This window comes from Salmo salar, chromosome ssa20 (genome assembly GCF_905237065.1).
Source record: "Salmo salar chromosome ssa20, Ssal_v3.1, whole genome shotgun sequence".
Classification (NCBI taxonomy): Eukaryota; Metazoa; Chordata; class Actinopteri; order Salmoniformes; family Salmonidae; genus Salmo; species Salmo salar.
In genome coordinates, this window is record NC_059461.1 from 66,615,356 (window position 1) to 66,643,192 (window position 27,837).

Genomic DNA, 27,837 nt, shown 5'->3' on the forward strand with positions numbered 1-27,837 from the left:
GGCCCTTGTTTAATTTATGCCGTGAAGCACCTATTGACTAATCCCTAAACAATCCCTGGCTCAATAATTCAAACCTGACTCTGACTCTTGCTTCACGTGACCCAAGTTCAATAGCTCAGCTGGATACAGAGATGAGGTAGGCTAACACATGGTCACTTTGACAACTGTCTCTGCTGCTAGCTGTTGCCATGACTGGATTCTCATTCTCATATTTGCAGTATTAGTTACATTAAATTACATTTATTTTCTCATCTCAGACAAGTCTCTTAGCCTGCACAGGTTTTGAAGACATATACTAACAGAAATGGATAGGCCTAAATAAAACTACTTGATTCATGTACTGAACTTGAACTTGCATTGAACTTACAAGTTTATTAGAGACTGTTGTTACACAGAAATTCCCAAGGCAAATAAGAACAAATGCGCCAATGGAGAATGCCAACGTCCACTCTTACGCCAATGAAAGTCCCAACTTGCCAAAACAGTCATCAAAGCTGATGCTGTCAGACTGACTGAAGTAAGTGAGTTTAATAGCATCGTCATTGTATCAGCCATTGTGTTATTCCACAAAATAATAGACCCTGGATAGTTTTTCTGTTAGGGATAAAAACACATTTTTCTGCTTGAGATGGGGGCATTATCTTTACTGAGAAATGATGGGTGTGTTCTAAAAGAGCAGTGTTACACTCTTAGATACAAAAAGGTACAATCTAGAACCTAAAAGGGTTCTTCGCCTGTCCCAATACACTCAAAAAAAATTAGGGGTTCAACAAGGGTTCTTCTAAGATCCTCAAAGTTAACTGAACTGAAAATGTTTAAGATCTCCTCAATTTAAGGTAAGGTTTCTCCCTTGTATGATCTAAATTGATATTGTTTTATGATGATACCCTCCATCTTTCATATTTGTGCAAATGGCTGTGTTGTTTGGCACTTCCTCCCTTTTAATATTCTTTCTAAAACAGAAAATTGGACATAATTCAACGGATGTCAATCAACAAAGTGGTTAGAATATGTTGACGGCTATAGCTGCATTGGGTGCAGATGACTGAACTTCCACTTATTTCTACAGGTATACTGATGAGGAGGTGCACAAAGGTATGTACAATTGGTATTGGTTTGTCGCATAATGTTATGCAGATCACATGTAGGCTATCATCACATTTTTAGTAATGGTTTCTCTCAGTGGTGGAAAGGTATCCAATTTTCATAATTGAATAAAAGTAAAGATACCTTAAAAGAAAATGAAAAAAAAGTGAAAGTCACCCAGTAAAATACTACTTGAGTAAAAGTCGAAAAGTATTCGGTTTTAAAATGTACTTAAGTATCAAAAGTAAAAGTATAAATAATTTCACATTCCTTATATTAAGCAAACCAGAAAACATGATTTTCTAGTTTTTTATTATTATTTACGGATAACCAGGGGCACAGTTCAACACTCAAGACATAATTTACAAACAAAGCATTTGAGTTCAGTGAGTCTGCCAGATCAGAGGCAGTAGGGATGACCAGGGATGCGCTCTCGATAAATGCGTGAATTAAGACAATTTTCCTGTCCTGCTAAGCATTCAAAATCTAACTTTTGGGTGTCAGGGAAAATGTAAGAAGTAAAAAGTACATTATCTTCTTTAGGAATGTAGTGGAGTGAAAAAGGAAACCGCACACTGGTCTTGATAGTATCACTGACCTGCAAAAAGTTTGCTCAGATGTGCAAGTGCCTTTTGAATTTGGAATGTAGTGGAGTAAAAGTGTAAAAAATATTAATAGGAAAGTACAGATAACTCAAAAAACTACTTAAGTAGTATTTTTTACTTAAGTACTTTATACCACTGGTTCCTCTAAAACTTTACCGTCACAGCAGCCATCTTCCTCCTTCCTGACCTCTTCAATGAAGATCCCAGAGGTCTCTACATTATGGACAAGGTATCTGTATGAAAACTGTTGTCAAAAGTGAACAACGGTTTCATTCACATTTACCACAAAAACCATGGTATGAATACTGTCGTGTGCACGTTTTGTTAATCATCTGTATAATGATTATTTTTGTATTCATAGTATTCACCCTCCCTACATGGCTGATTAATATAATAACCTGTTCCATCACCATGCACTACAAAAAAAATGAATCCCAAAAGGTTATTCGAGCAACCATTAAAGGGGGTTCTTTGAAGAACTTAGAGGTTCCCCCACAGTTTTAATTTGAAGAACCCCTAAAAGATCTTGCAGGAATCCTTTCTTTTTAGAGTGTAGGAGAACCATTTTTGGATCCAGGTAGAACCCTTTTGCCATCTATGTAGAACCATTTTCACAGAGGACTCTACATGGAACCCTATGGGAAAATAGATGTAAGATGTGATTGGATTAGGATGGATTGCGTCATTATGGAAAAATGTATTTAAAGTGATACATTATGACCCTGAATTATCATCATAGTCTGCATACCTATGGGAACAATTCTATACAACTATCTGCAGCTAAGTCTAAGCAATCCAGACTTTTGGTGGATAATAATACAGTGTATCCTAATGCGAACGAGTATTGGACTGTGTTGTAGATTAGAATGATGAATGGGAATGGTTATTTTAAATGATACACTCCGCCTTAATGCAGGATAATGCTATATATTCCTGTGACTATTCTTGCGCTTCTTCTTGGACTAGGTTTATCCCCGGAACTGTGTCATTCAATTGCTTATTAAATGAAGGAAAATCTTCCCTAATCCCTGGCTCTGTCTCCACTCTCCATCTGGGTTGTGTTTTGCTGCAGAGAGATGAGACACACTGGAAGGTGTGGACATGGGTATCATCATGAATCTACATCCATCAACAGATAAACTCTTGAAAAGCTGCCACTGTGGAACACAATGTAGGAGGGGCATCACTGTCAACTGGTATGTTTAATAACTACCATGGTTTAATATTAAGGTATATTTTTTGAAAAGATGCGTCCTGCCTATGAAATAAAACTAGACTCATCTGTTCCCCCCAAAAATGTATGACAGACAGGCATTAGTATAGTGGGCCCTATAGTCATATTAAAAAAAAAGTAAAATGTAGAGTTCTAAAATCTGTGGAAAAAATATCTCAGCAAATACTGTCGTGGTCATGCCAAGCTGGTTGCCTGATCCATCAGGATGGTTGAACTCAAGAGAACGCTGAGAATATGTCTCAGTTACCATGAGCAGCCAAGAGGGGGAAGCAAATCTTTATAAGAATCATCAACTAAGCAACAGACTAGAATCACATGGATGTGGTGGAGTAATTTGATATCAATGGCCAATGCTTAGTAGCCTGGTAACTCATACTGAATTTAATTCCACTGCTCTATATATCGCTAGACTGCCATCATAGAAGTCCTTTTCTGCTGACGTCTAAGTGAGGAGTGTTGTACAAAACAAGTCATCAGCGATTGGATCGTCTCTAACCAAATCAGAGTATCAAAGCCAATGACTACTTCCTAAACGCAGCTCTACCCACGTGTTCAGGCTCTGGCCCAACCCATCAGTTTCAGGGACCAATCAAAACGGTTTCAATGTGTTTGCATTCGAGGAGTCATCGGGGAGGAGATCAAATTCAGACTCATCGTGGAGGAGAAACGTTAGTGGGTGTGGCGTTTGCCCGGAGCGATGTGGATGGGTAGCCAGGCAAAAGGTTTAGCGCCTCCATCTTTAGATTATCAATAATCCATAATAATCCATGATAGTAATTAAATTATATCCAAGCAAGTATGTTAAAGATATAGGCTTAACTTCTGAAATCCACAATGAAAAACAAACCAATATTCCCTACATTTTGAACACCATCAGTACAACATATATATATATATATATATATATATATATATATGTATTTTATTTAACCTTTATTTAACTAGGCAAGTCAGTTAAAAACAAATTAATATTTACAATGACGGCCTACCCCAGCCAAACCCGGACGACGTGGGACTCCCAATCATGGCAGGATGTGATACAGCCTGGATGCTCCTTCAAAAATACAAATTGCTTGTAAAACAATCAAATGATTCCAGTACTTTGCTGAAACACACAACCATGCCCACCCTCCAGCCCTCATGCCTAGGTGCCGAAGATAAACCAACTGTCATTAAACAGAACCACTCTTATCTTTCACTGTAATCTCTTTTCACCGTAGTCTTTATCTCCTGAGGGTTGTGTTCAAGTTACCCTCCTCCATCTCTCTCTCCCTCTCCCTCTCCTCTTCTGTGCTGATGGAGACTTCAAATTAACCACTAATCTGAAGCTGCTGGTGAAAGTTGCAGCACCACGCTCAAGGAAGGGCTAAAGGTCTTTCACAGGAGAGGGGGAAGGATTCACAGGGGACTGACTAGATGAGACTGACTGACAGCACAATGAGTAGCAAGCTGGCTACAGTTTATAAATGGGCTGTGACCGATGTAACACTTCAGACTGAGTGGCATTCAATGATGGGAAAATATGAGGCTTTATTACAAAATGTGTCCTGGCAGTCCACAGTACACAAAGCTAAACCTGTGTTTGGCTATGTAAAAAGAGGATTAAGGTAAAGTGACAGCACAAGAGGTTGGTGACACCTTCATTGGGGAAGACAGGCTCATGGTAATGGCTGGAGCGGAATTAGTGGAATGGTATCAAATAGAGGTCGACCGATTAATCGGAATGGCCGAATAATTAGGGCCGATTTCAAGTTTCATAACAATCAAAAATCAGTATTTTTGGACGCCGATTTGGCCGATTTTTATAATTTAAAAATAAATAAATAAATACACCTTTATTTAACTAGGCAAGTCAGTTAAGAACACATTCTTATTTTCAATGACGGCCTAGGAACGGTGGGTTAACTGCCTTGTTCAGGGGCAGAACGACAGATTTTTACCTTGTCAGCTCGGGGATTCAATCTTGCAACCTTACGGTTAACTAGTCCAACGCTGTAACCACCTTCTTTACATTGCACTCCACGAGGAGCCTGCCTGTTACGCGAATGCAGTAAGAAGCCAAGGTAAGTTGCTAGATAGCATTAAACTTATCTTATAAAAAACAATCAATCAATCAAAGTCACTAGTTAACTACACATGGTTGATGATATTACTAGTTTATCTAGCCTGTCCTGCGTTGCATATAATCGCGTAGGTACACGTTGCTCCAACCATAAACATCAATGCCTTTCTTATAATTAATACACAAGTATATATTTTTAAACCTGCATATTTAGTTAATATTGCCTGCTAAAATGAATTTCTTTTAACTAGGGAAAATGTGTCACTTCTCTTGCAACAGAGTCAGGGTATATGCAGCAGTTTGGGCCGCCTGGCTCTTTGCAAACTGTGAAGACTATTTCTTCCTAACAAAGACAGCCGACTTCTCCAAACGGGGAATGATTTAACAAAAGCGCATTTGCGAAAAAAGTACAATCGTTGCACGACTGTACCTAACCATAAACATCAATGCCTTTCTTAAAATCAATACACAGAAGTATATATTTTTAAACCTGCATATTTAGCTAAAAGAAATTCAGGTTAGCATGCAATATTAACCAGGTGAAAGTGTGTCATTTCTCTTGCTTTCATTGCACGCAGAGTCAGGGTATATGCAACAGTTTGGGCCGCCTGGCTTGTTGCGAATTAATTTGCCAGAATTTTACGTAATTATGACATAACATTGAAGGTTGTGCAATGTAACAGGAATATTTAGACTTAGGGATGCCACCCGTTAGATAAAATACGGAACGGTTCCGTATTTCACTGAAAGGAAAAACTTTTGTTTTCGAGATGATAGTTTCCGGATTCGACCATATTAATGACCAAAGGCTCGTATTTCTGTGTGTTATTATATTATAATTAAGTCTATGATTTGATAGAGCAGTCTGAGCGGTGGTAGGCACCAGCAGGCTCGTAAGCATTCATTCAAACAGCACTTTCGTGCGTTTTGACAGCAGCTCTTCGCTGTGCTTCAAGCATTGCGCTGTTTATGACTTCAAGCCTATCAACTCCCAAGATTAGGCTGGTGTAACCGATGTGAAATGGCTAGCTAGTTAGCGGGTGCGGGCTAATAGCGTTTCAAACGTCACTCGCTCTGAGACTTGGGAGTAGTTGTTCCCCTTGCTCTGCATGGGTAACGCTGCTTCGAGGGTGGCTGTTGTCGATGTGTTCCTGGTTCGAGCCCAGGTAGGACCGTGGAGAGGGACGGAAGCTATACTGTTACACTGGCAATACTAAAGTGCCTATAAGAACATCCATTAGTCAAAGGTATATGAAATACAAATCGTATAGAGAGAAATAGTCCTATAATAACTACAACCTAAAACTTCTTACCCAGGAATTTTGAAGACTCATGTTAAAAGGAACCACCAGCTTTCATATGTTCTCATGTTCTGAGCAAGGAACTTAAACGTTAGCTTTCTTACATGGCACATATTGCACTTTTACTTTCTTCTCCAACACTTTGTTTTTGCATTATTTAAACCAAATTGAACATGTTTCATTATTTATTAGAGGCTAAATAGATTTCATTGATGTATTATATTAAGTTAAAATAAGTGTTCATTCAGTATTGTTGTAATTGTCATTATTACAAATAAAAATATATATTTTTTTACAAAAATAATAAATATAAAAATAATACAATATATATTTTTTTAAATACATTAAAAAAGAAAATACAATTTTGGGAAGAAAAATAATAATAAAAATATATATATATATATTTTTTTTTATTTTTTTTTATTTTTTTTTTTTTTTAAATCGGCCGATTAATCTTTATGGCTTTTTTTGGTCCTCCATTAAAATTGTTATCGGCGTTGAAAAATCATAAAATCGGTCGACCTCTAGTATCAAATGCATCAAACACATGAGCTGTGTTCGAATAACCATGCTAACATACTGTATTCTACATACTTAATGAGTATATGCAGTACTACATACCACAGTATATAATTTTAGTATATTTTAGTATACTGTAAACGAACGGTATCGTTTCAGTTGAGCGTACTAGCGCTTCGCCTGTCTACCGGAAGTTGATGCTGTTGCAATACAACCTCTTGCTAGCTTGTTAGCATAACAAATGACTAGCTAGACATTTTATGATTTCGAGTGTGTTCGTAAATTTCGCTCTCGTGGCACACACCGGACGCTCTGGCCGAGGAGTAGGGTTGAGCCGAGCGTTCTGACCTCACAACGGTAGTCAAGCACCCAAGCTAACAGGCTAACTACTTCCAGACACAAATGAGAAAACGCCTTACTCTTACCAATTCACTCGCCCTAGCAGAGCTGGTTGGGCTGTTTTCATGTTATCCAGAGCGTTGGTGACTGTACTGTAACTGTGCAGCTGGCAACAATTTAATAAAGATTTTTTTTGCTGACGTTTACTGACACCGGCCATATTCAACGGGTGTTGAGCGTTCGTAAATTCATCAGTTATTCTGCGCTCTGGCACACTCAAACGAGAGTGCTCTGAAATCGGAGTAGATAGCCAGGTGTATTAGTAGCCAACTACATTACGTAACTAGCTAACATACCGGTGGTACATACTCCTGTAATGCCATGTAGTTCGTAAGGATAGCGTAGCTAACAAATTGTCATTGCTCAACATTTTCTTAACATTTGTCATAATTAGTTAAAGCAATGAATTTGTATCCGCCCTTGTCGGACTTCGGCAGCATATTTTCCTCCATTTTCTTCAAATCTGAAAACGTTGTAAAACCACGGCCATTTTCTGAAGAATAGCATTATGGGCCCTAAATGTACGGAAATAGTGTCCACTGCGTGTATACTTCGTATTTTGGAGAATGTAGTAGGACATCTGGAAACTTTTGGCATACTAAATATATCCATACTTTGACCAATAAGCATACTACATACTCAATTTACGTCACAAATAGTATGGTTAGTACCGTTAGTATGAGTATTCGAACACAGCTATGGTTTCCATGTGTTTGATGCCATTCCATTCGCGCCGTTCCAGCCATTATTATGAGCCGTTCTACCCTCAGCAGCCTTCACTGAGTGAGAGGTATATGGGGGTATATGGGGGGTGAGTTGCGTTCTGGATGGTGGGAGGCAGTTAGTGATGTAGGACAATGAGATAGCCCTCTTTGTGGAAGACTGTGTGCATATACTCTACGTGTCTGACCCTCGGGGCTTCAAACAGATGGTTCTTAAATAATAAATATTTGAAGGAGGCTCCTTTAAATTGGATTACATTAGCGTAATCTCTGCAGCTATTTTAAACCATTTTGAGTATGCTATCTCATCACAGGAGCTTTAATCCCTTTAAAGTTTTGATTGTGTTCAAATTGATTCTGCATGCACACATGGGCTCTAACTCCCACAACCCTTCTGTCTCGCTCTCTCCCTCCGGCTCTCTCAAATACCACTAAATCACATTATTCATTTATCAATGGAAAAACACCTTAAGGAAAAGCACTTCAGGGAGAAAAAAATATTTCACCAGCAAAGCTGATTTTAGATTCATGCCAGTGAGAGATAAAAATCTAAATTGTTCAGGTCCCTGTAAGGAGAGGTTGGATACAGGTAGGTTGTAGGAGAGGAAAAGGTCATGGAATACAGCATTACAAGGACATCACCAGGACCAGGCTTTAGGGTCAGCCCTTAATCATTTGCCCTGCTGCGATAGTTTAAAATAAATGAAGTCAACTGAATGCGCCACCAAGTTCATGGTTAGCAGTCACGACAAATAGAGCAATGCAGATCTTCTATATATATATATATATACACACACACACACACACACACACACACACACACACACTATTCCCTGATGTTTTCCTGAACTTGCCAAGACTTTGATGCATTTCTTCACATAGCATTGCATAGACTCCCATACAGCAAGACATATAAAGGTCTGAAAAACATAGAAAGCAACTTTTTTTGGAGTGGGTATCATATATCAATGTGTTCATAGGAATGGGGAGAATAAGATAAGACTATTAAAACCTTTGCCACCCCAAAGTGGACACATTTTTCTGCTGGCCCATGTGGTGAGATGCATGATTGATGTTGAAATATGGCTTCAGAGACTCTATGAAGCTATGAAACCACATTGGGCTATTCTATGTAGAGGGCAGAACAGCCCTTTTAAACACTAAACAGGACTGAAAGAGGGCCACTCTCCAAATCTCCTAACTGCCTGTGGCACTAGGCCACAGTCTTCCTCCCTATATCAATATCTGTGCCAGACTTACTATTCCCCACACACACAGAGATACAGGAAGATGGATTGGACTTGAATAATGCATTATGTCTAATCCCAACAAGAGAGATGGAAATCACCGTGAAGGAAAGGAGCTTCCCCTTGATCACCGTGATGACCATTAGCTCATGACCGTTACAAATCAAATCAAATTTTACATTTTTTTTACATTTTAGTCATTTAGCAGACGCTCTTATCCAGAGCGACTTACAGTAGTGAATGCATACATTTCATTTTCATTTCATACATTTTTTTTTTTTTTTTTTTTCTCCGTACTTGGCCCCCCGTGGGAATCGAACCCACAACCCTGGCGTTGCAAACACCATGCTCTACCAACTGAGCTACGGGGAAGGCAAATGTTATTTGTCATATGTGAAGAATACAACCGGTGTAGGTAGACCTTAAAGTGAAATGCTTACTTACAAGCCCTTAAAACTTCTTAAAGCATTGTTGGTTAAGAAAAAAACAAGTGTTAAGTAAAAAAATTGAAAATAAAAGTAACAAATAATTAAACAGCAGCAGTAAAATAACAATAGCGAGGCTATATACAGGGGGTACCGGTACAGAGTCAATGTGCGGGGCACCGGTTAGTCGAGGTGATTGAGGTAATATACAGTTGAAGTCGCAAGTTTACATACACCTTAGCCAAATACATTTAAACTCAGTTTTTCACAATTCCTGACATTTAATCCAAGTAAAAATTCCCTGTTTTAGGTCAGTTAGGATCACCACTTTATTTTAAGAATGTGAAATGTCAGAATAATAGTAGAGAGAATGATTTATTTCAGCTTTAATTTCTTTCATCACATTCCCAGTGGGTTAGAAGTTTATATACACTCAATTAGAGTTTGGTAGCAATGCCTTTAAATTGTTTAACTTGGGTCAAACGTTTTGGGTAGCCTTCCACAAGCTTCCCACAATAAGTTGGGTGAATTTTGGCCCATTCCTCCTGACAGAGCTGGTGTAACTGAGTCAGGTTTGTAGGCCTCCTTGCTCGCATACGCTTTTTCAGTTTTGCCCACAAAGTTTCTATAGGATTGAGATCAGGGCTTTGTGATGGCCACTCCAACAACTTCACTTTGTTGTCCTTAAGCCATTTTGCCACAACTTGGGAAGTATGCTTGCGGTCATTGTCCATTTGGAAGACCCATTTGCAACCAAGATTAACTTCCTGACTGATGTCTTGAGATGTTGCTTCAATATAGCCACATAATTTTCCATCCTCATGATGCCATCTATTTTGTGAAGTGTACTAGTCCCTCCTGCAGCAAAGCACCCCCACAACATGATGCTGCCACCCCTGTACTTCACAGTTGGGATGGTGTTCTTCGGCTTGCAAGCCTCCCCCTTTCTCCTCCAAACATAACGATGGTCATTTTAGCCAAAGTTCTATTTTTGTTTCATCAGACCAGAGGACATTTCTTCAAAAAGTACAATCTCAAACATGTCCCCATGTGCAGTTGCAAACCGTAGTCCGGCTTTTTTATGCCGGTTTTGGAGCAGTGGCTTCTTCCTTGCTGAGCGGCCTTTCAGGTTATGTCAATATAGGACTCGTTTTACTGTGGATATAGATACTTTTGTACCCGTTTCCTCCAGCATCTTCACAAGGTCCTTTGCTGCTGTTCTGGGATTGATTTGCACTTTTCACACCAAAGTACATTAATCTCGGAGACAGAACGCGTCTCCTTCCTGAGCGGTATGACGGCTGCGTGGTCCCATGGTGTTTATACTTGCGTACTATTGTTTGTACAGATAAAATTGGTACCTTCAAGCGTTTTGAAATTTCTCCCAAAGATGAACCAGCATCATGTTGTGGGGGTGCTTTGCGGCACTTCACAAAATAGATGGCATCATGATGAAAGAAAGGTATGTGGATATATTGAAGCAACATCTCAAGACATCAGTCAGGAAGTTAAAGCTTGGTCGCAAATGGGTCTTCCAAATGGACAGTGACCCCAAGCATACTTCCAAAGTTGTGGACAACAAAGTCAAGGTATTGGAGTGGCCATCACGAAGCCCTGACTGGGGTGAAAAACTAGTTTAAATGTATTTGGCTAAGGTGTATGTAAAACTTCCGACTTCAACTGTGGGTAGAGTTAAAGAAACTATGCATAGATAATAGAGAGTAGCAGCAGTGTAGAAGAGGGGTCTGGGTAGCCTTTTGATTAGCTGTTCAGTAGTCTTATGGCTTGGGGGTAGAAGCTGTTAAGAAGCCTTTTGGACTTAGACATGCGCTCCGGTACAGCTTGCTGTGCGGTAGCAGAGAGAACAGTCTATGACTGGGGTGGCTGGAGTCTTTGGCAATTTTTAGGGCCTTCCTCTGTCACTGCCTGGTATAGAGGTCCTGGATGGCAGGAAGCTTGGCCCCAGTGAGGTACAGGGCCGTGCGCACTACCCTCTGTAGTGCCTTGCGGTCGGAGGCCGAGCAGTTGCCATACCAGGCAGTGATGCAACCAGTCAGGATACATCATTAACGACCCGATCCTGACCATTACAACGGTTAATATTCATATCTCCATTGATCACTATCATAGACCACAAGCCATGAACATGACACTGATAAAAGAGAGAGTGAGTTGAAGAACATAGTGGATCGTGGATAGGGCTTGAATTAAGACAGTAATTAGTAACACTAGACAGTGATCCTTCATTCTTCACATATCAAGAGAGATCCTGTAGGCTGAAGACAGAGGTCAGTTTTGACTGATGGTATTATACTATGGTGCTTTTTGGAGGGTAACTTGTCTATTCTACTCTACAGGACTGAGGCTGTCCAACAGTCAAACCTCTGTGTTTGGGCCTCTGTAACCTTTGCACAATGCTGCTCCTGTTAACTTAGTGCCTCGTCTTTTCATCTTTGTTTACATTAATATTTCTGCTTGGAAACAGACTGACTGCATGCCTCTCTGTGTGTGCAGCGCTGAATGGACTGTCATACAGTCTTGGAAGCTTTGAGATCTAATACAGAACATTAATCACACTCTACCAGCTGAGAAAGACCGGAGACAGGAGAGGAAAGGGAGGCACACACACATTCTGATCACAGAGGTGGAAAAGAATGGCTATGTTGAAGCTTTGATCAGTGTAGATGCCTCACCAGGGATATGGCAGGGATATGAAACGTTTTGATGTAAACAGATACATTGCAATACGGCAGACATGCTCTGATAAGTGCTTAACGCCATTGTGACAATGACATTGAAGGCTGAGCTGAATAAATAATGATTTGCAATGGGAAAATGCGTTGTGTGTGTGTATGCGTGTGTGGGCATTCGTGGGGGTGGCAAGTGGTCTAGCAGTTAGAGCGTTAAACCAGCAAGCAAAAGGTTGCCAGTTCGATTCCACAAGGTGAAAGAAAATCTGTCCTTCTACCATTGTGCAAGGCAGTTAACCCCCCACACCAACTCCCCGGGTGCCCAATGTGGCAGCCCCATGCACCTCTGTGATTCAGAGGACAATGTATACAATGAAAATACATTCATTTTAATCCTTTAATGTATGTAAGCAAAAACATGTGCAGCTGTTTAACACCATAGTTTGTAAGTCAAGACTACTAGTTTGATGTGTGTGTGTGGAAGGGAGGTGGAGGGTTGTGTCACCTTCTTCTTCATGTCAGTGGGCCTCATCAGGCCAGCTGTCCATAATCTAACAGCCCACAATGGTGGCAGGGCATGAAAGGAAGGCTGTGGACCTAAATGGCCCTGGCCTTCACTGTTACACCACCAGAGCAGCAGGCAGTCCACCATCTTGGGCTCTGAAGGAGATATTTATAAGTCATTAATGTGTGTGTGTGTGTGGGGGGGGGGGTGTAATCGGGAGGGCACGGTGTGGCCCTTTAATCTCCATGATCTGTCATGTGTTTCCCTGTGAGAGGGCTGCAGTGCTGACAGGCTGACTAGTGACAGAGTGACACAGTGCTGGCTGGGGGAGTCTGTCTCTGCCTCGCCACTTCTCAGCCTAAGTGCCTATCACACCATGGAGCCCCGTGGAGCATGGTACAGCTTAATGCAGGCCTGTAATTAAGAAGCTGTGTGATCTGATTTCAGATTTCCGCTGAGCTCTTATCCGAGAGGAATTACAGGGCCCATCATACAATACTCAAAATTATTATTTAACATGTCCTCACCTGGGACTTGAACTCAAACTCCTGGTTCACAGTACTCAAATGTTCCTGCTACGCCAGTGTCAGTATCAGTCACTGATTTCACCTGTATTCCTACACCTTGCACTTCAAAGTAAATCTCTGTTAAAAGTACACTCAAGAAAACATATTTTATTCATCATAGTAATTAAAAGAGTAACATTAAAACAGAAAACCCTAAAATAAGTAAATCAAGTTAATCTGACTTCTCATCAATTATTTGATTTACTTACTTTAGCAATTGAAGGGCTTTCAGTAGTGTTGTCTAATGTTGGTGGGGCATATTAACCTGTTTTAATGATATTCCTGAATCACTATGGTAAATCAAATATTTTCTTGTGTACTTTTAACAGAGCTGGTAGAGTATTTACTTCAAAGTGCATTTACACTATTGCTCACACCTATCAAGTTGTTTCAGATCCACACAAGTGCCTAGGGTAGAGGGTTTAGGAGGGCCCAACTATACTGGCCCAATAACCACATGCCCTAGTGCAGGGCTGCCAAACCCTCTTCCTGGAGATTTACTGTCCTGTAGGTTTTCAGTCCAACCCTAATTTTGCGTATCTGATTCAGCTAGTTAAGGTCTTGTTGAGCAGCTAGTAGAATCAGGTGTGTTAAATTAGGGTTGGACTGAAAACCCACAGGACAGTAGATCTCCAGGAAGAGGGTTGGGCAGCCCTGCCCTAGCACATGAGTCTCCAACCGTGTTCCTGGAGATCTATCCTCCTGTAGATCTATCCTCCTGTAGAGTGGTTAGGGCATTTGCCGTTGGTGCTGGTGGCCTGGGTTCAAGATCTGCTAGAGTAGTTACCCTACTCTCATGTTCTTAGCAATATACAGTACCAGTCAAAAGTTTGACACACCTACCCATTCAAGGGTTTTTCTTTATTTTTACTATTCTCTACATTGTAGTATAATATTGAATTATTATTTATTAACCTTCATTTAACTAGGCAAGTCAATTAAGAACAAATTCTAATTTACAAGACATCAACACTATGAAATAACACATATGGAATCATGTAGTAACCAAAAAAGTGTTAAACAAATACAAATATATTTAAAATGTGAGATTCCTCAAAGTAGCCAGCTTTGCACACTCTTGGCATTCTCTCAACCAGCTTCATGAGGTAGTCACCTGGAATGCATTTCAATTAACAGGTGTGTCTTGCTAAAAGTTAACCTGTTAGGGCTAGGGGGCAGTATTGACACGGCTGGATAAAAAACATACCCGATTTAATCTGGTTACCACTCCTACCCAGTAACTAGAATATGCATATACTTATTACATATGGATAGAAAACACCCTAAATTTTCTAAAACTGTTTGAATGGTGTCTGTGAGTATAACAGAACTCAAATGGCAGGTCAAAACCTGAGAGATTCCTTTACAGGAAGTGGCCTGTCTGACCATTTCTTGAACTTCTTTTCCATCTCTATCATTTACTAAGGATCTCTGCTCTAACGTGACACTTCCCACATCGTCCATAGGCGCTCAGAGCCCGGGAAAAAACAGAATGTCGTCATTCCAGCCCCAGGCTGAAACACATTATCGCCTTTCTCAAGTGGCCGATCAAGGGACACTGGCTTATGCGCGTGACCCCGACCGCCCCCGCCTTTGGGATTTTTTCCTCTGTTTGCCGAAAAGGAGATTCCCTGTCGGAATATTATCGCTTTTCTACGAGAAAAATGTCGTAAAAATTGATTTTAAACAGCGGTTGACATGCTTCGAAGTACGGTAATGGAATACTTAGAATTTTATTGTCACGAATTGCGCCATGCGCGTGACACTTCTTTACTATTTCGGATAGTGTCTTGAACGCACGAACAAAACGCCGCTATTCGGATATAACGATGGATTATTTTGGACCAAACCAACATTTGTTATTGAAGTAGCAGTCCTGGGTGTGTATTCTGACGAAGACAACAAAAGGTAATGAAACTTTTATAATAGTAAATATGATTATGGTGAGTGCTAAACTTGCCGGGTGTCTAAATAGCGAGCCTGTGATGCCTGGGCTATGTACTTAGAATATTGCAAAATGTGCTTTCACCAAAAAGCTATTTTAAAATCGGACATATCGAGTGCATAGAGGAGGTCTGTATCTATAATTCTTAAAATAATTGTTATGCTTTTTGTGAACGTTTATTTAGTAATTTAGTAAAATGTTAGCGAATTCCCCGGAAGTTTGCGGGGGGTATGCTAGTTCTGAACGTCACATGCTAATGTAAAAAGCTGGTTTTTTATATAAATATGAACTTGATTGAACAAAACATGCATGTATTGTATAACATAATGTCCTAGGGTTGTCATCTGATGAAGATCATCAAAGGTGAGTGCTGCATTTAGCTGTCTTCTGGGTTTTGGTGACATTATATGCTGGCTTGAAAAATGGGTGTCTGATTATTTCTGGCTTGGTACTCTGCTGACATAATCTAATGTTTTGCTTTCGTTGTAAAGCCTTTTTGAAATCGGACAGTGTGGTTAGATTAACGAGAGTCTTGTCTTTAAATGGCTGTAAAATAGTCATATGTTTGAGAAATTGAAGTAATAGGATTTTTAAGGTTTTGAAAATCGCGCCACAGGATAGCAGTGGCTGTTACGTAGGTGGGACGAATTCGTCCCGCCTAGCCTAGAGAGGTTAATTTGTGGAATTTCTTTCCTTCTTAATGCGTTTGAGCCAATCAGTTGTGTTGTGACAAGGTAGGGGTGGTATACAGAAGATAGCCCTATTTAGTAAAATACCAAGTCCATATTATGGCAAGAACAGCTCAAATCAGCAAAGAGAAATGACAGTCCATCATTACTTGAAGACATGAGGGTCAGTCAAAGTGGAAAATTTCAAGAACTTTGGAAGTTTTGTCAAGTGCAGTCGCAAAAACCATCAAGCACTATGATGAAACTGGCTTACATGAGGACCGCCACAGGAAAGGAAGACAATGTAGAAAATAGTAAAAATAAATAAAACCTCCTTGAATGAGTAGGTGTGTCCAAACTTTTGACTGGTACAGTACTGTATGTTAATGTCACTATTGCTGTTTTTAAATTGCATTTATCAGACATTACTTGCCCCGAAGAACTCATGCTGTCTTGGAGGCAAAGGCCAGTCTGACCTGGTACTAGATGGGTGTACCTAATAAACTGGCCAAGGAGTGTATATTGCTAAGAATGTGAAAGTAGGGTGACTCTCCTAGCAAGTTTCGAGCCCAGGTCATCAGCACCAACAAACACCTAACCACTGTCCCAATGAGAGATATACTTTTGGTAATGTAGTGTATGGACACCTGCTCGTTGAACATCTCATTCCAAAATCATGGGCATTAATATGGAGTTTGTCCCCCCTTTGCTGCTATAACAGCCTACACTCTTCTGGGAATTCTTTCCACGAGATGTTGGGACATTGCTGCAGGGACTTGCTTCCATTCAGCCACAAGAGCATTAGTGAGGTCAGACACTGATGTTGTGCGATTAGGTCTGGCTCGCAGTTGGTTTTCCAATTCATCCCAAAGGTGTTCGATGGGGTTTGAGGTCAGGCCTCTGTATGGACCTCGCTTTGTGCACAGGGGCATTGTCATGCTGAAACAAGAAAGGGCTTTCCCCAAACTGTTGCCACAAAGTTGGAAGCACAGAATTGCCTAGAATGTAATTGTATGCTGTAGCGTTAAGATTTCCCTTCACTGGATCTAAGGGGCCTACTGTAGCCCTAACCATGAAAAACAGCCCCAGACCATTAATCCTCCACCAAACTTCACAGTTCGCACTATTCATTGGGGCTGGTAGCGTTCTCCTGGAATCCGCCAATCCCAGATTCTTCCGTCACACTGCCAGATGGTGAAGCGTGATTCATCACTCTAGAGAAAGCGTTTCCACTGCTCCAGAGTCCATTAGCGGCGAGCTTAACATCACTGCTCGGCCATGGAAACCCATTTCATTAAGCTCCCGACGAACAGTTGTTGTGCTGCCGTTGCTTCCAGAGGCAATTTGGAACTCGGTAGTGAGTGTTGCAACCGAGGACAGACGATTTTACCCGCTACTCGCTTCAGTGGTCCTGTTCTGTGAGCTTGTGTGGCCTACCACGTCGCAGCAGAGCCGCTGTTGCTCCGAGATGTTCCCACTTCACAATAACAGTACTTACATTTGACCGGGGCAGCTCTAGCAGGGCAGAAATTTGACAAACTGAATTGTTGGAAAGGTGGCATCCTACAGTATGACGTTGTCACATTGAAAGTCACTGAGCTCTTCAGTAAGACAATTCTACTGCCAATGTTTGACTATGGAGATTGCATGGCTGTGTGCTCGATTTTATACACCTGTCAGCAATGGGTGTTTCTGAAATAGACTCATTTACAAAATTGAAGTCGTGTCCACATACACTATATATACAAAAGTATCTGTAGGGCATGCACTTCTTGGGCCAGTATACTTAGGCCCTGTCCAGAAGAAACCCTATCCCCTCCTCCCTAGGCACTTTGATCTGAAACAACTTGATGTGTAACACCACCCAAACACTTCCTGTTTCCGGTCACAACTTGCAGACTTGTTTACGCTGCTGTGCGTTTTTGTTGCCGATCTTACTTTGATACCTGACGGTTTTTTACTTTTTCATTACCGTATATTTTTACTTTTTCCCTCACTCAACTTTTTTCCTCACTCAACTTTTTTCATTCATCCCCGGAGGTTTTATCTGGACATGGTTCGTCAGGACTTCAAACAGCCGAAGCTAAGTAACATTAACATGATGCCTTCTAATTGCAGTCGTTGTACTTATAATATACAGGAGAACGATCGCCTTACGGCAAGGATAGCTGTGCTGCAAGCCCAGCTTCAGACGCGATCGTTAGGCAAGGGTAATTTCAGTGTAGGAAAGGATGAAACAGCGTCTGTGCCACCAGTAAGTACAGATAGTAACGTTAGTATAAACCCCCTCGCACGGTCCCCGCGGCCGGACATCTTTCTCATGGCTTCTGGAGGGAAACGCTGTAGGAATGCTCAACCGGTGTCGCTTATTCAGCCGACAGAAACTTTCAACCGGTTCTCCCCATTAAGCGAGTCGGAGTCGGAGGCCGAGACTTCTCTGGTCTCTACTCCTCCCGTTGTGGGGTCTGAGACGCCTGACGGCTCCCACCATTAGCTCTGACAAATTGAAAACCCTAGTCATTGGCGACTCCATTACCCGCAGTATTAGACTTAAAACTAATCATCCAGCGATCATACACTGTTTACCAGGGGGCAGGGCTACCGACGTTAAGGCTAATCTAAAGACGGTGCTGGCTAAAGCTAAAACTGGCGAGTGTAGAGAGTATAGAGATATTGTTATCCACGTCGGCACCAACGATGTTAGGATGAAACAGTCAGAGGTCACCAAGCGCAACATAGCTTCAGCGTGTAAATCAGCTAGAAAGATGTGTCGGCATCGATTAATTGTCTCTGGCCCCCTCCCAGTTAGGGGGGAGTGATGAGCTCTACAGCAGAGTCTCACAACTCAATCGCTGGTTGAAAACTGTTTTCTGCCCCTCCCAAAAGATAGAATTTGTAGATAATTGGCCCTCTTTCTGGGACTCACCCACAAACAGGACCAAGCCTGGCCTGTTGAGGAGTGACGGACTCCATCCTAGCTGGAGGGGTGCTCTCATCTTATCTACGAACATAGACAGGGCTCTAACTCCTCTAGCTCCACAATGAAATAGGGTGCAGGCCAGGCAGCAGGCTGTTAGCCAGCCTGCCAGCTTAGTGGAGTCTGCCACTAGCACAGTCAGTGTAGTCAGCTCAGCTTCCCCCATTGAGACCGTGTCTGTGCCTCGATCTAGGTTGGGCAAAATTAAAAATGGCGGTGTTCGCTTTAGCAATCTCACTAGTATAAAGACCTCCTCCATTCCTGCCATTATTGAAAGAGATTGTGATACCTCACATCTCAAAATTGGGTTACTTAATGTTAGATCCCTCACTTCCAAGGCAGTTATAGTCAATGAACTAATCACTGATAATAATCTTGATGTGATTGGCCTGACTGAAACATGGCTTAAGCCTGATGAATTTACTGTGTTAAATGAGGCCTCACCCCCAGGTTACATTAGTGACCATACCCCCGTGCATCCGGCAAAGGCGGAGGTGTTGCTAACATTTACGATAGCAAATTTCAATTTACAAAAAAAAACAACAATGACGTTTCGTCTTTTGAGCTTCTAGTCATGAAATCTATGCAGCCTACTCACTCACTTTTATAGCTACTGTTTATAGGCCTCCTGGGCCATATGCAGTGTTCCTCACTGAGTTCCCTGAATTCCTATCGGATCTTGTAGTCATAGCAGATAATATTCTAATTTTTGGTGACTTTAACATTCACATGGAAAAGTCCACAGACCCACTCCAAAAGGCTTTCGGAGCCATCATCGACTCAGTGGGTTTTGTCCAACATGTCTCTGGACCTACTCACTGCCACAGTCATACTCTGGACCTAGTTTTGTCCCATGGAATAAATGTTGTGGATCTAAATGTTTTTCCTCATAATCCTGGACTATCGGACCACCATTTTATTACGTTTGCAATTGCAACAAATAATCTGCTCAGACCCCAACCAAGGAGCATTAAAAGTCGTGCTATAAATTCTCAGACAACCCAAAGATTCCTTGATGCCCTTCCAGACTGCCTCTGCCTACCCAAGGACGTCAGAGGACAAAAATCAGTTAACCACCTAACCGAGGAACTCAATTTAACCTTGCGCAATACCCTAGATGCAGTTGCACCCCTAAAAACTAAAAACATCTGTCATAAGAAACTAGCTCCTGGTATACAGAAAATACACGAGCTCTGAAGCAAGCTTCCAGAAAATTGGAACGGAAATGGCGCCACACCAAACTGGAAGTCTTCCGACTAGCTTGGAAAGACAGTACCGTGCAGTATCGAAGAGCCCTTACTGCTGCTCGATCATCCTATTTTTCCAACTTAATTGAGGAAAATAAGAACAATCCGAAATTTCTTTTGATACTGTCGCAAAGCTAACTAAAAAGCAGCCTTCGCAAATGGAGGATGGCTTTCACTTCAGCAGTAATAAATTTATGAACTTCTTTGAGGAAAAGATCATGATCATTAGAAAGCAAATTACAGACTCCTCTTTAAATCTGGGTATTCCTCCAAAGCTCCATTCTCCTGAGTCTGCACAACTCTGCCAGGACCTAGGATCAAGGGAGATACTAAAGTGTTTTAGTACTATATCTCTTGACGCAATGATGAAAATAATCATGGCCTCCAAACCCTGAAGCTGCATACTGGACCCTATTCCAACTAAACTACTGAAAGAGCTGCTTCCTGTGCTTGGCCCTCCTATGTTGAACATAATAAACGGCTCTCTATCCACCGGATGTGTACCAAGCTCACTAAAAGTGGCAGTAATAAAGCCTCTCTTGAAAAAGCCGAATCTTGATCCAGAAATTATAAAAAACTATCGGCCTATATCGAATCTTCCATTCCTCTCCAAAATTTTAGAAAAAGCTGTTGCACAGCAACTGACTGCCTTCCTGAAGACAAACAATGTATACGAAACGCTTCAGTCTGGTTTTAGACCCCATCATAGCACTGAGACTGCACTTGTGAAGGTGGTAAATGACCTTTTAATGACGTCAGACCGAGGCTCTGCATCTGTCCTCGTGCTCCTAGATCTTAGTGCCGCTTTTGATACCATCGATCACCACATTCTTTTGGAGAGATTGGAAACCCAAATTGGTCTACATGGACAAGTTCTGGCCTGGTTTAGATCTTATCTGTCGGAAAGATATCAGTTTGTCTCTGTGAATGGTTTGTCCTCTGACAAATCAATTGTAAATTTCGGTGTTCCTCAAGGTTCCGTTTTAGGACCACTATTGTTTTCACTATATATTTTACCTCTTGGGGATGTCATTCGAAAACATAATGTTAAATTTCACTGCTATGCAGACGACACACAGCTGTACATTTCAATGAAACATGGTGAAGCCCCAAAATTGCCCTCGCTAGAAGCCTGTGTTTCAGACATAAAGAAGTGGATGGCTGCAAACTTTCTACTTTTAAACTCGGACAAAACAGAGATGCTTGTTCTAGGTCCCAAGAAACAAAGAGATCTTCTGTTGAATCTGACAATTAATCTGGATGGTTGTACAGTCGTCTCAAATAAAACTGTGAAGGACCTCGGCGTTACTCTGGACCCTGATCTCTCTTTTGAAGAACATATCAAGACTGTTTCAAGGACAGCTTTTTTCCATCTACGTAACATTGCAAAAATCAGAAATTTTCTGTCCAAAAATGACGCAGAAAAATTAATCCATGCTTTTGTTACTTCTAGGCTGGACTACTGCAATGCTCTACTTTCCGGCTACCCGGATAAAGCACTAAATAAACTTCAGTTAGTGCTAAATACGGCTGCTAGAATCCTGACTAGAACCAAAAAATTTGATCATATTACTCCAGTGTTAGCCTCCCTACACTGGCTTCCTGTTAAGGCAAGGGCTGATTTCAAGGTTTTACTGCTAACCTATAAAGCATTACATGGGCTTGCTCCTACCTATCTTTCCGATTTGGTCCTGCCGTACATACCTACACGTACGCTACGGTCACAAGACGCAGGCCTCCTAATTGTCCCTAGAATTTCTAAGCAAACGGCTGGAGGTAGGGCTTTCTCCTATAGAGCTCCATTTTTATGGAATGGTCTGCCTACCAATGTGAGAGACGCAGACTCAGTCTCAACCTTTAAGTCTTTACTGAAGACTTATCTCTTCAGTAGGTCCTATGATTAAGTATAGTCTGGCCCAGGAGTGTGAAGGTGAACGGAAAGGCTGGAGCAACGAACCGCCCTTGCTGTCTCTGCCTTGCCGGTTCCCCTCTTTCCACTGGGATTCTCTGCCTCTAACCCTTTTACAGAGGCTGAGTCACTGGCCTACTGGTGTTCTTCCATGCCGTCCATGGGAGGGGTGCGTCACTTGAGTGGGTTGAGTCACTGACGTGGTCTTCCTGTCTGGGTTGGCGCCCCCCCTTGGGTTGTGCCATGGCGGAGATCGTTGTGGGCTATACTCGGCCTTGTCTTAGGACGGTAAGTTGGTGGTTGGAGACATCCCTCTAGTGGTGTGGGGGCTGTGCTTTGGCAAAGTGGGTGGGGTTATATCCTGCCTGTTTGGCCCTGTCCGGGGTATCATCGGATGGGGCCACAGTGTCTTCTGATCCCTCCTGTCTCAGCCTCCAGTATTTATGCTGCAGTAGTTTATGTGTCGGGGGCTAGGGTCAGTCTGTTACATCTGGAGTATTTCTCTTGTCTTATCCGGTGTCCTGTGTGTATTTAAATATGCTCTCTCTAATTCTCTCTTTCTCTCTTTCTGTCTTTCTCTCGGAGGACCTGAGCCCTAGGACCATGCCTCAGGACTACCTGGTATGATGACTCCTTGCTGTCCCCAGTCCACCTGGCCGTGCTGCTGCTCCAGTTTCAACTGTTCTGCCTGCGGCTATGGAACCCTGACCTGTTCACCGGACGTGCTTGTTGCACCCTCGACAACTACTATGATTATTATTATTTGACCATGCTGGTCATTTATGAACATTTTAACATTTTAACATTTTGACCATGTTCTGTTTTAATATCCACCCTGCACAGCCAGAAGAGGACTGGCCACCCCTCATAGCCTGGTTCCTCTCTAGGTTTCTTCCTAGGTTTTTGGCCTTTCTAGGGAGTTTTTCCTAGGGAGTTTTTCCTAGCCACCGTGCTTCTTTCACATGCTTTGCTTGCTGTTTGGGGTTTTAGGCTGGGTTTCTGTACAGCACTTTGAGAATATCAGCTGATGTACGAAGGGCTATATAAAAATAAATTTGATTTGATTTGATTTGTAAGCAATAGGGTGAAGGCACTTGAAGTAAATCTCAGCTCTGTTAAAGTACACTCAATAAAAACTTGTATTGATAATAGTGATTCAGGAATATCACCAAAATAGGTTTATATGCCCCACCAACATTAGACAACTATACAGAAAGCCCTTAAATTGTTTAAAGAAGTCAATCAAATCAAATGATGAGAGAGAGAAGTCAAATTAACTGATACCTGACAGACATGGTGGCGTAGCAGGAAGACCTGAATGGCGGGAACCAAGAGGTTGTGAGTTCAAATCCCAGGTAAGGACATGCTGAATAATAATTACTGTATGCATGCACAATGTAATCAGGTGTCTCAAAGTGTGTCAAATATGTCAGTTGAAAACACTGTGTTAAAAGCAGTATGTGAGTATCTCTAACCTTGCCAACAGGATAAAAAAGAGCTGTGAATAGATGAGTGGTTTGCCTTGATGTGCTTGGCAACGGTAATAAGGCGTGATGTGTAATGACATTTTTTTGGGGGGGGAAAACGTCTCTTTGGGACCATCAGGCAACATCTTGACAACTGATACACAGAAATGTTCTTGCAACTTTCCCATGAAACATTTCCAGAACATTCATATTGTATATTCTGAGAACATGTTTGATGAATATTATTTTTTGTATTTTTTTTTACATAAATGTACTTGCAATGTTCTTATGAAATGTGTCTAGAACATTAATATCTAATATTATGAGAACATGGCAACCATTTGCTGTGTATGTTTGCTGGGACGTTGATGGAATATTCTCCTAACCCTAAGAAAACTGGACATAATGTTATTGCAACATCCCATAAAACCACGTTCTAGATACGTTCTGCTTGACATTAAGGGAATGTTCTAACTTTAACACCCAAATATGCAAAGAAAATTCTCTGAAGGTTTTTGCTAACAGAGAAAGATTCTAACTAACAGAAAACTGGACACTGAAACATTAGGGGAACATTACAAAAACAGTCTCTCTCCCTAGAATACTTAGCTGGGACGCTGCTGGGAGGCAGTAAAACCCTAGGACCAGGGCTCAGGTGGCCCTGCACCAATGTAAGTGCCAAGCCAGTACTCACAGAAAACTAAACACAGACACATGATGATCAATGCCAAGCCAGCTCTCAAATCCAGTACACACACACACACACACACACACACACACAAATATGTGTCCCACAGTGGAGCTTAGCCAACACTGAGAGACATAACACAGTGCTTAGCCTAGTACTTGGAAAACACTGGAAATACTTTGTCAGTCATTGCCCCACCTGAGCCCTGCAGACTCATAACTGCTGTTGCTTCTCAGTTCCCGATTAAAACAGTTTCCTAGGCAGTTTTCAAAGCACCATTTTGTATTTATAGTGTTTAATATTGAAATAAATGAACACATGGTGAGGTCCTAACTACAGGTCAATGGAATATGTGATAAGAATATTAAATCAAAGATGATTTAAGAGGACCTTTGCTCTGTCTGTCAATCTCTAGGAATGTAGAGGGATAATTAATGGGGTTAATGGGGGACATCACCAAGGAATGTCACTCACTGATAATACATCTCATTGGAAAGACCAGCGCTCACCATTTAGAAGAATCCATAGGGACCACTTTACATGTAAAAGTCACTGGGGATTATTCTAAATCAAAGATTGAAGCGAGGTCTAATCCTGTACTTTATGTTTGATATAACAAGTTTGCATACTATTTTACAAAAGGTGCATGATAAAGTCACAGTATGTTGTATAAACATGTGCACAGCCCATGACTGCACATTATCACAGTTAAATCAAGGAGGTAAACAGACGAGACGGATAATAATAATTCCTAATAGCCTTTCACACTAATTTAGGGGGGGATGTATCGTTGTGGCGAGAGGAGCGTAATCAGTATGGATTATGTCACAGCCTAAATGCATTCAAATGTTTCGTTCACACACCCTGTCACAATAGATGAACAGAGACAAGCTTTTAAAGCCTCTTGGGTCTCACACGGTCTTTAACTGAGGCAAACCAACCTGCAGCAGCAGCAGCACGTGAATGAGAGTGCATTGTAAACTTAAGTGCTCTCTCCCTCTCTCTGACCTTGTGTCTCTGTGTAATGTTTAAAGACAAGAGAGTGAAAATCTTAAGATTATGAAGGTTTTTTGGTCCCAATCCTCTTTGGGGGTCTTTATGGTTCACCTAACCCCCCGGCTGACACCCTAAGGGCTCTATTTTCGGCTGGCATTAAGACAGCTCAATTGTCAAACACAGGCTCGTTTGCAATTTCGACTTGTTAAAGCCGGCGCTCATCTATTTTCAAACCCTACTGCCAGGATTGGTAATTTATCTGTTCTATATGAGCTTGTGTGTCCTTAAAAACATGCATCCAAGTGCCAATTTCAGTATGTGCTGGTGGGGATATTTAATACCAACCGAAAGCTGGTTTTAGCAGTAACGTTGTTGGTTATGGCATGGATTTGGACAGTGGAAGCCTATCTAGCTGTGACACACAGTGCCTATATTTTTTTTTACATTTTAGTCATTTAGCAGACGCTCTTATCCAGAGCGACTTACAGTAGTGAAGGCATACATTTCATAGGTTTTCATACATTTTTTTTTTTAACGTACTGGTCCCCCGTGGGAATCGAACCCACAACCCTGGCGTTGCAAACACCATGCTCTACCAACTGAGCCACACGGGACCCATATATGCACATGGAACAAGAGATGTGCTTTTTGTGGCCGTAAACCTTGTATGTAGAAACAAATACTTTTTCCCATTTCGTTGAATTAAAAACCAAGCAGAGCCTCGCGTCCTCTCAATGAAGGTGTTTTTTTGTCATACCCAATGCATTCGCCAAGTAGTCAAGACTCGTGAGACCGCTTCGAAATGAATCTAAATCACCAAAGCTTTCATAAAAGATCAAGTTGACAGCAGAAAAACAGTGAACAGACATGCCCATCGTGGAACCAAAGATTAGATAATCCGATGGCCTTTACATGTAGGCTATATGCCCATCGTGGAACCAGAGATTAGATAATCCGATGGCCTTTACATGTAGGCTATATGCCCATCGTGGAACCAGAGATTAGATAATCCGATGGCCTTTACATGTAGGCTATATGCCCATCGTGGAACCAGAGATTAGATAATCCGATGGCCCTTACATGTAGGCTATATGCCCATCGTGGAACCAGAGATTAGATAATCCGATGGCCTTTACATGTAGGCTATATGCCCATCATGGAACCAGAGATTAGATAATCCGATGGCCCTTACATGTAGGCTATATGCCCATCGTGGAACCAGAGATTAGATAATCCGATGGCCCTTACATGTAGGCTATATGCCCATCGTGGAACCAAGGATTAGATAATCCGATGGCCCTTACATGTAGGCTATATGCCCATCGTGGAACCAGAGATTAGATAATCCAGTGACACTCGTATTTAGAAACATTTCAGTTATTTTCCTGTAACAATTGCTTGTTTTCCGTTTCGCTTGATTAAAAAACAAGCCCTTATAGTAGGCTACCCTTACCCTACTATAACGAAAGCTGTCTCAACAGCAATGCGTCTGGTGTCTTTCTTCTCCTGGCCATTAGCCAACGAGCCTCTCCATAAAAGGCTTTTGCCAACATGCTTTCCCATTATTCACAATTTACATAGGCCTACCTGCAGTGCATACTCCATTCGGTTTGTTTCCATCCTCATTTCCTAAGAACGCCTCTTGTCTGGTTACCAAAGACGCGTTCCTCCAGTCAAATGTTTCAGTCCTATGACGCCATATCAACGGTAGTCCTAGGCTATATCTTGCTTATTGATAACGTGCCTCACACATACAATACAATTTACGGGAGCCTAGTATTTTTTATTTGAGGAGAAGTGCAATGCGTAAAAGGCCTATACTTGTTGAAGCCAATTACAACAATGTTAACTGTCAACACTCCAAACATATTGAGGAAACACTTCATTTTTTTTTACTGTTGCTATCACTCATTACTGTAGCCTATGCTATTTAATAAACTGTAGTATCAATCCACAATGGCCTAAAATGATAATATTCCATGCCCCCAGCCGAATTGGAGTTGATGACAATGCAAAGACCGTCAATAACCTACAGAACTTGAGACAAATGCATGCAGTATCAAGCCATGGAATGCCTTGATTGGATGAGCCATTGTCACACCTATAACTGTTTTATTAATCAAAACCCAGCCTTCCTGAACTACCGGCAGCTATCGAGCTCATAATAACCGTGAAAATAGCTCAAATATTTCTGAACCCCCCCGGACCTATAGCGCTACCACCAGTGCTTAGATTGACCATCGTGTTAGGTTTGTTCAAATAGCGCCCCAAGTGTCTACCAGGTGGTGGGTCGACAGAGGACGGGTTCAAGTGTCTTTGTAGTAGAATGGAGACCTGTAGCCTCCTTAGGAGAATGGGGAGCTTTAGCCTCATTAGGAGAATGGAGACCTCTAGACTCCTTAACCTTTATTGCACCAACCATGGATGGAGAGTTGGTGGGATAGACCCAGCTCTCTGATTAGCCTAGATATCCTGCTATGAAATCAGCCAGACTCATCACTAAATCATGACCCATTAAGTTATGATATAGATGGGAGAAGACAGAAGCAGCACACACTGAAAAATGCATAATGGAATCGA

General features: G+C 41.5%; 1 protein-coding gene across 2 annotated transcripts in view; it reads right to left on the reverse strand.

Annotated features, from left to right (window-relative positions):
• The window catches only part of esamb (endothelial cell adhesion molecule b), an 80,843-nt gene that overhangs the window by 24,614 nt on the left and 28,392 nt on the right, over window positions 1-27,837 (reverse strand). The gene's annotated exons all lie outside the window — the stretch shown is intronic.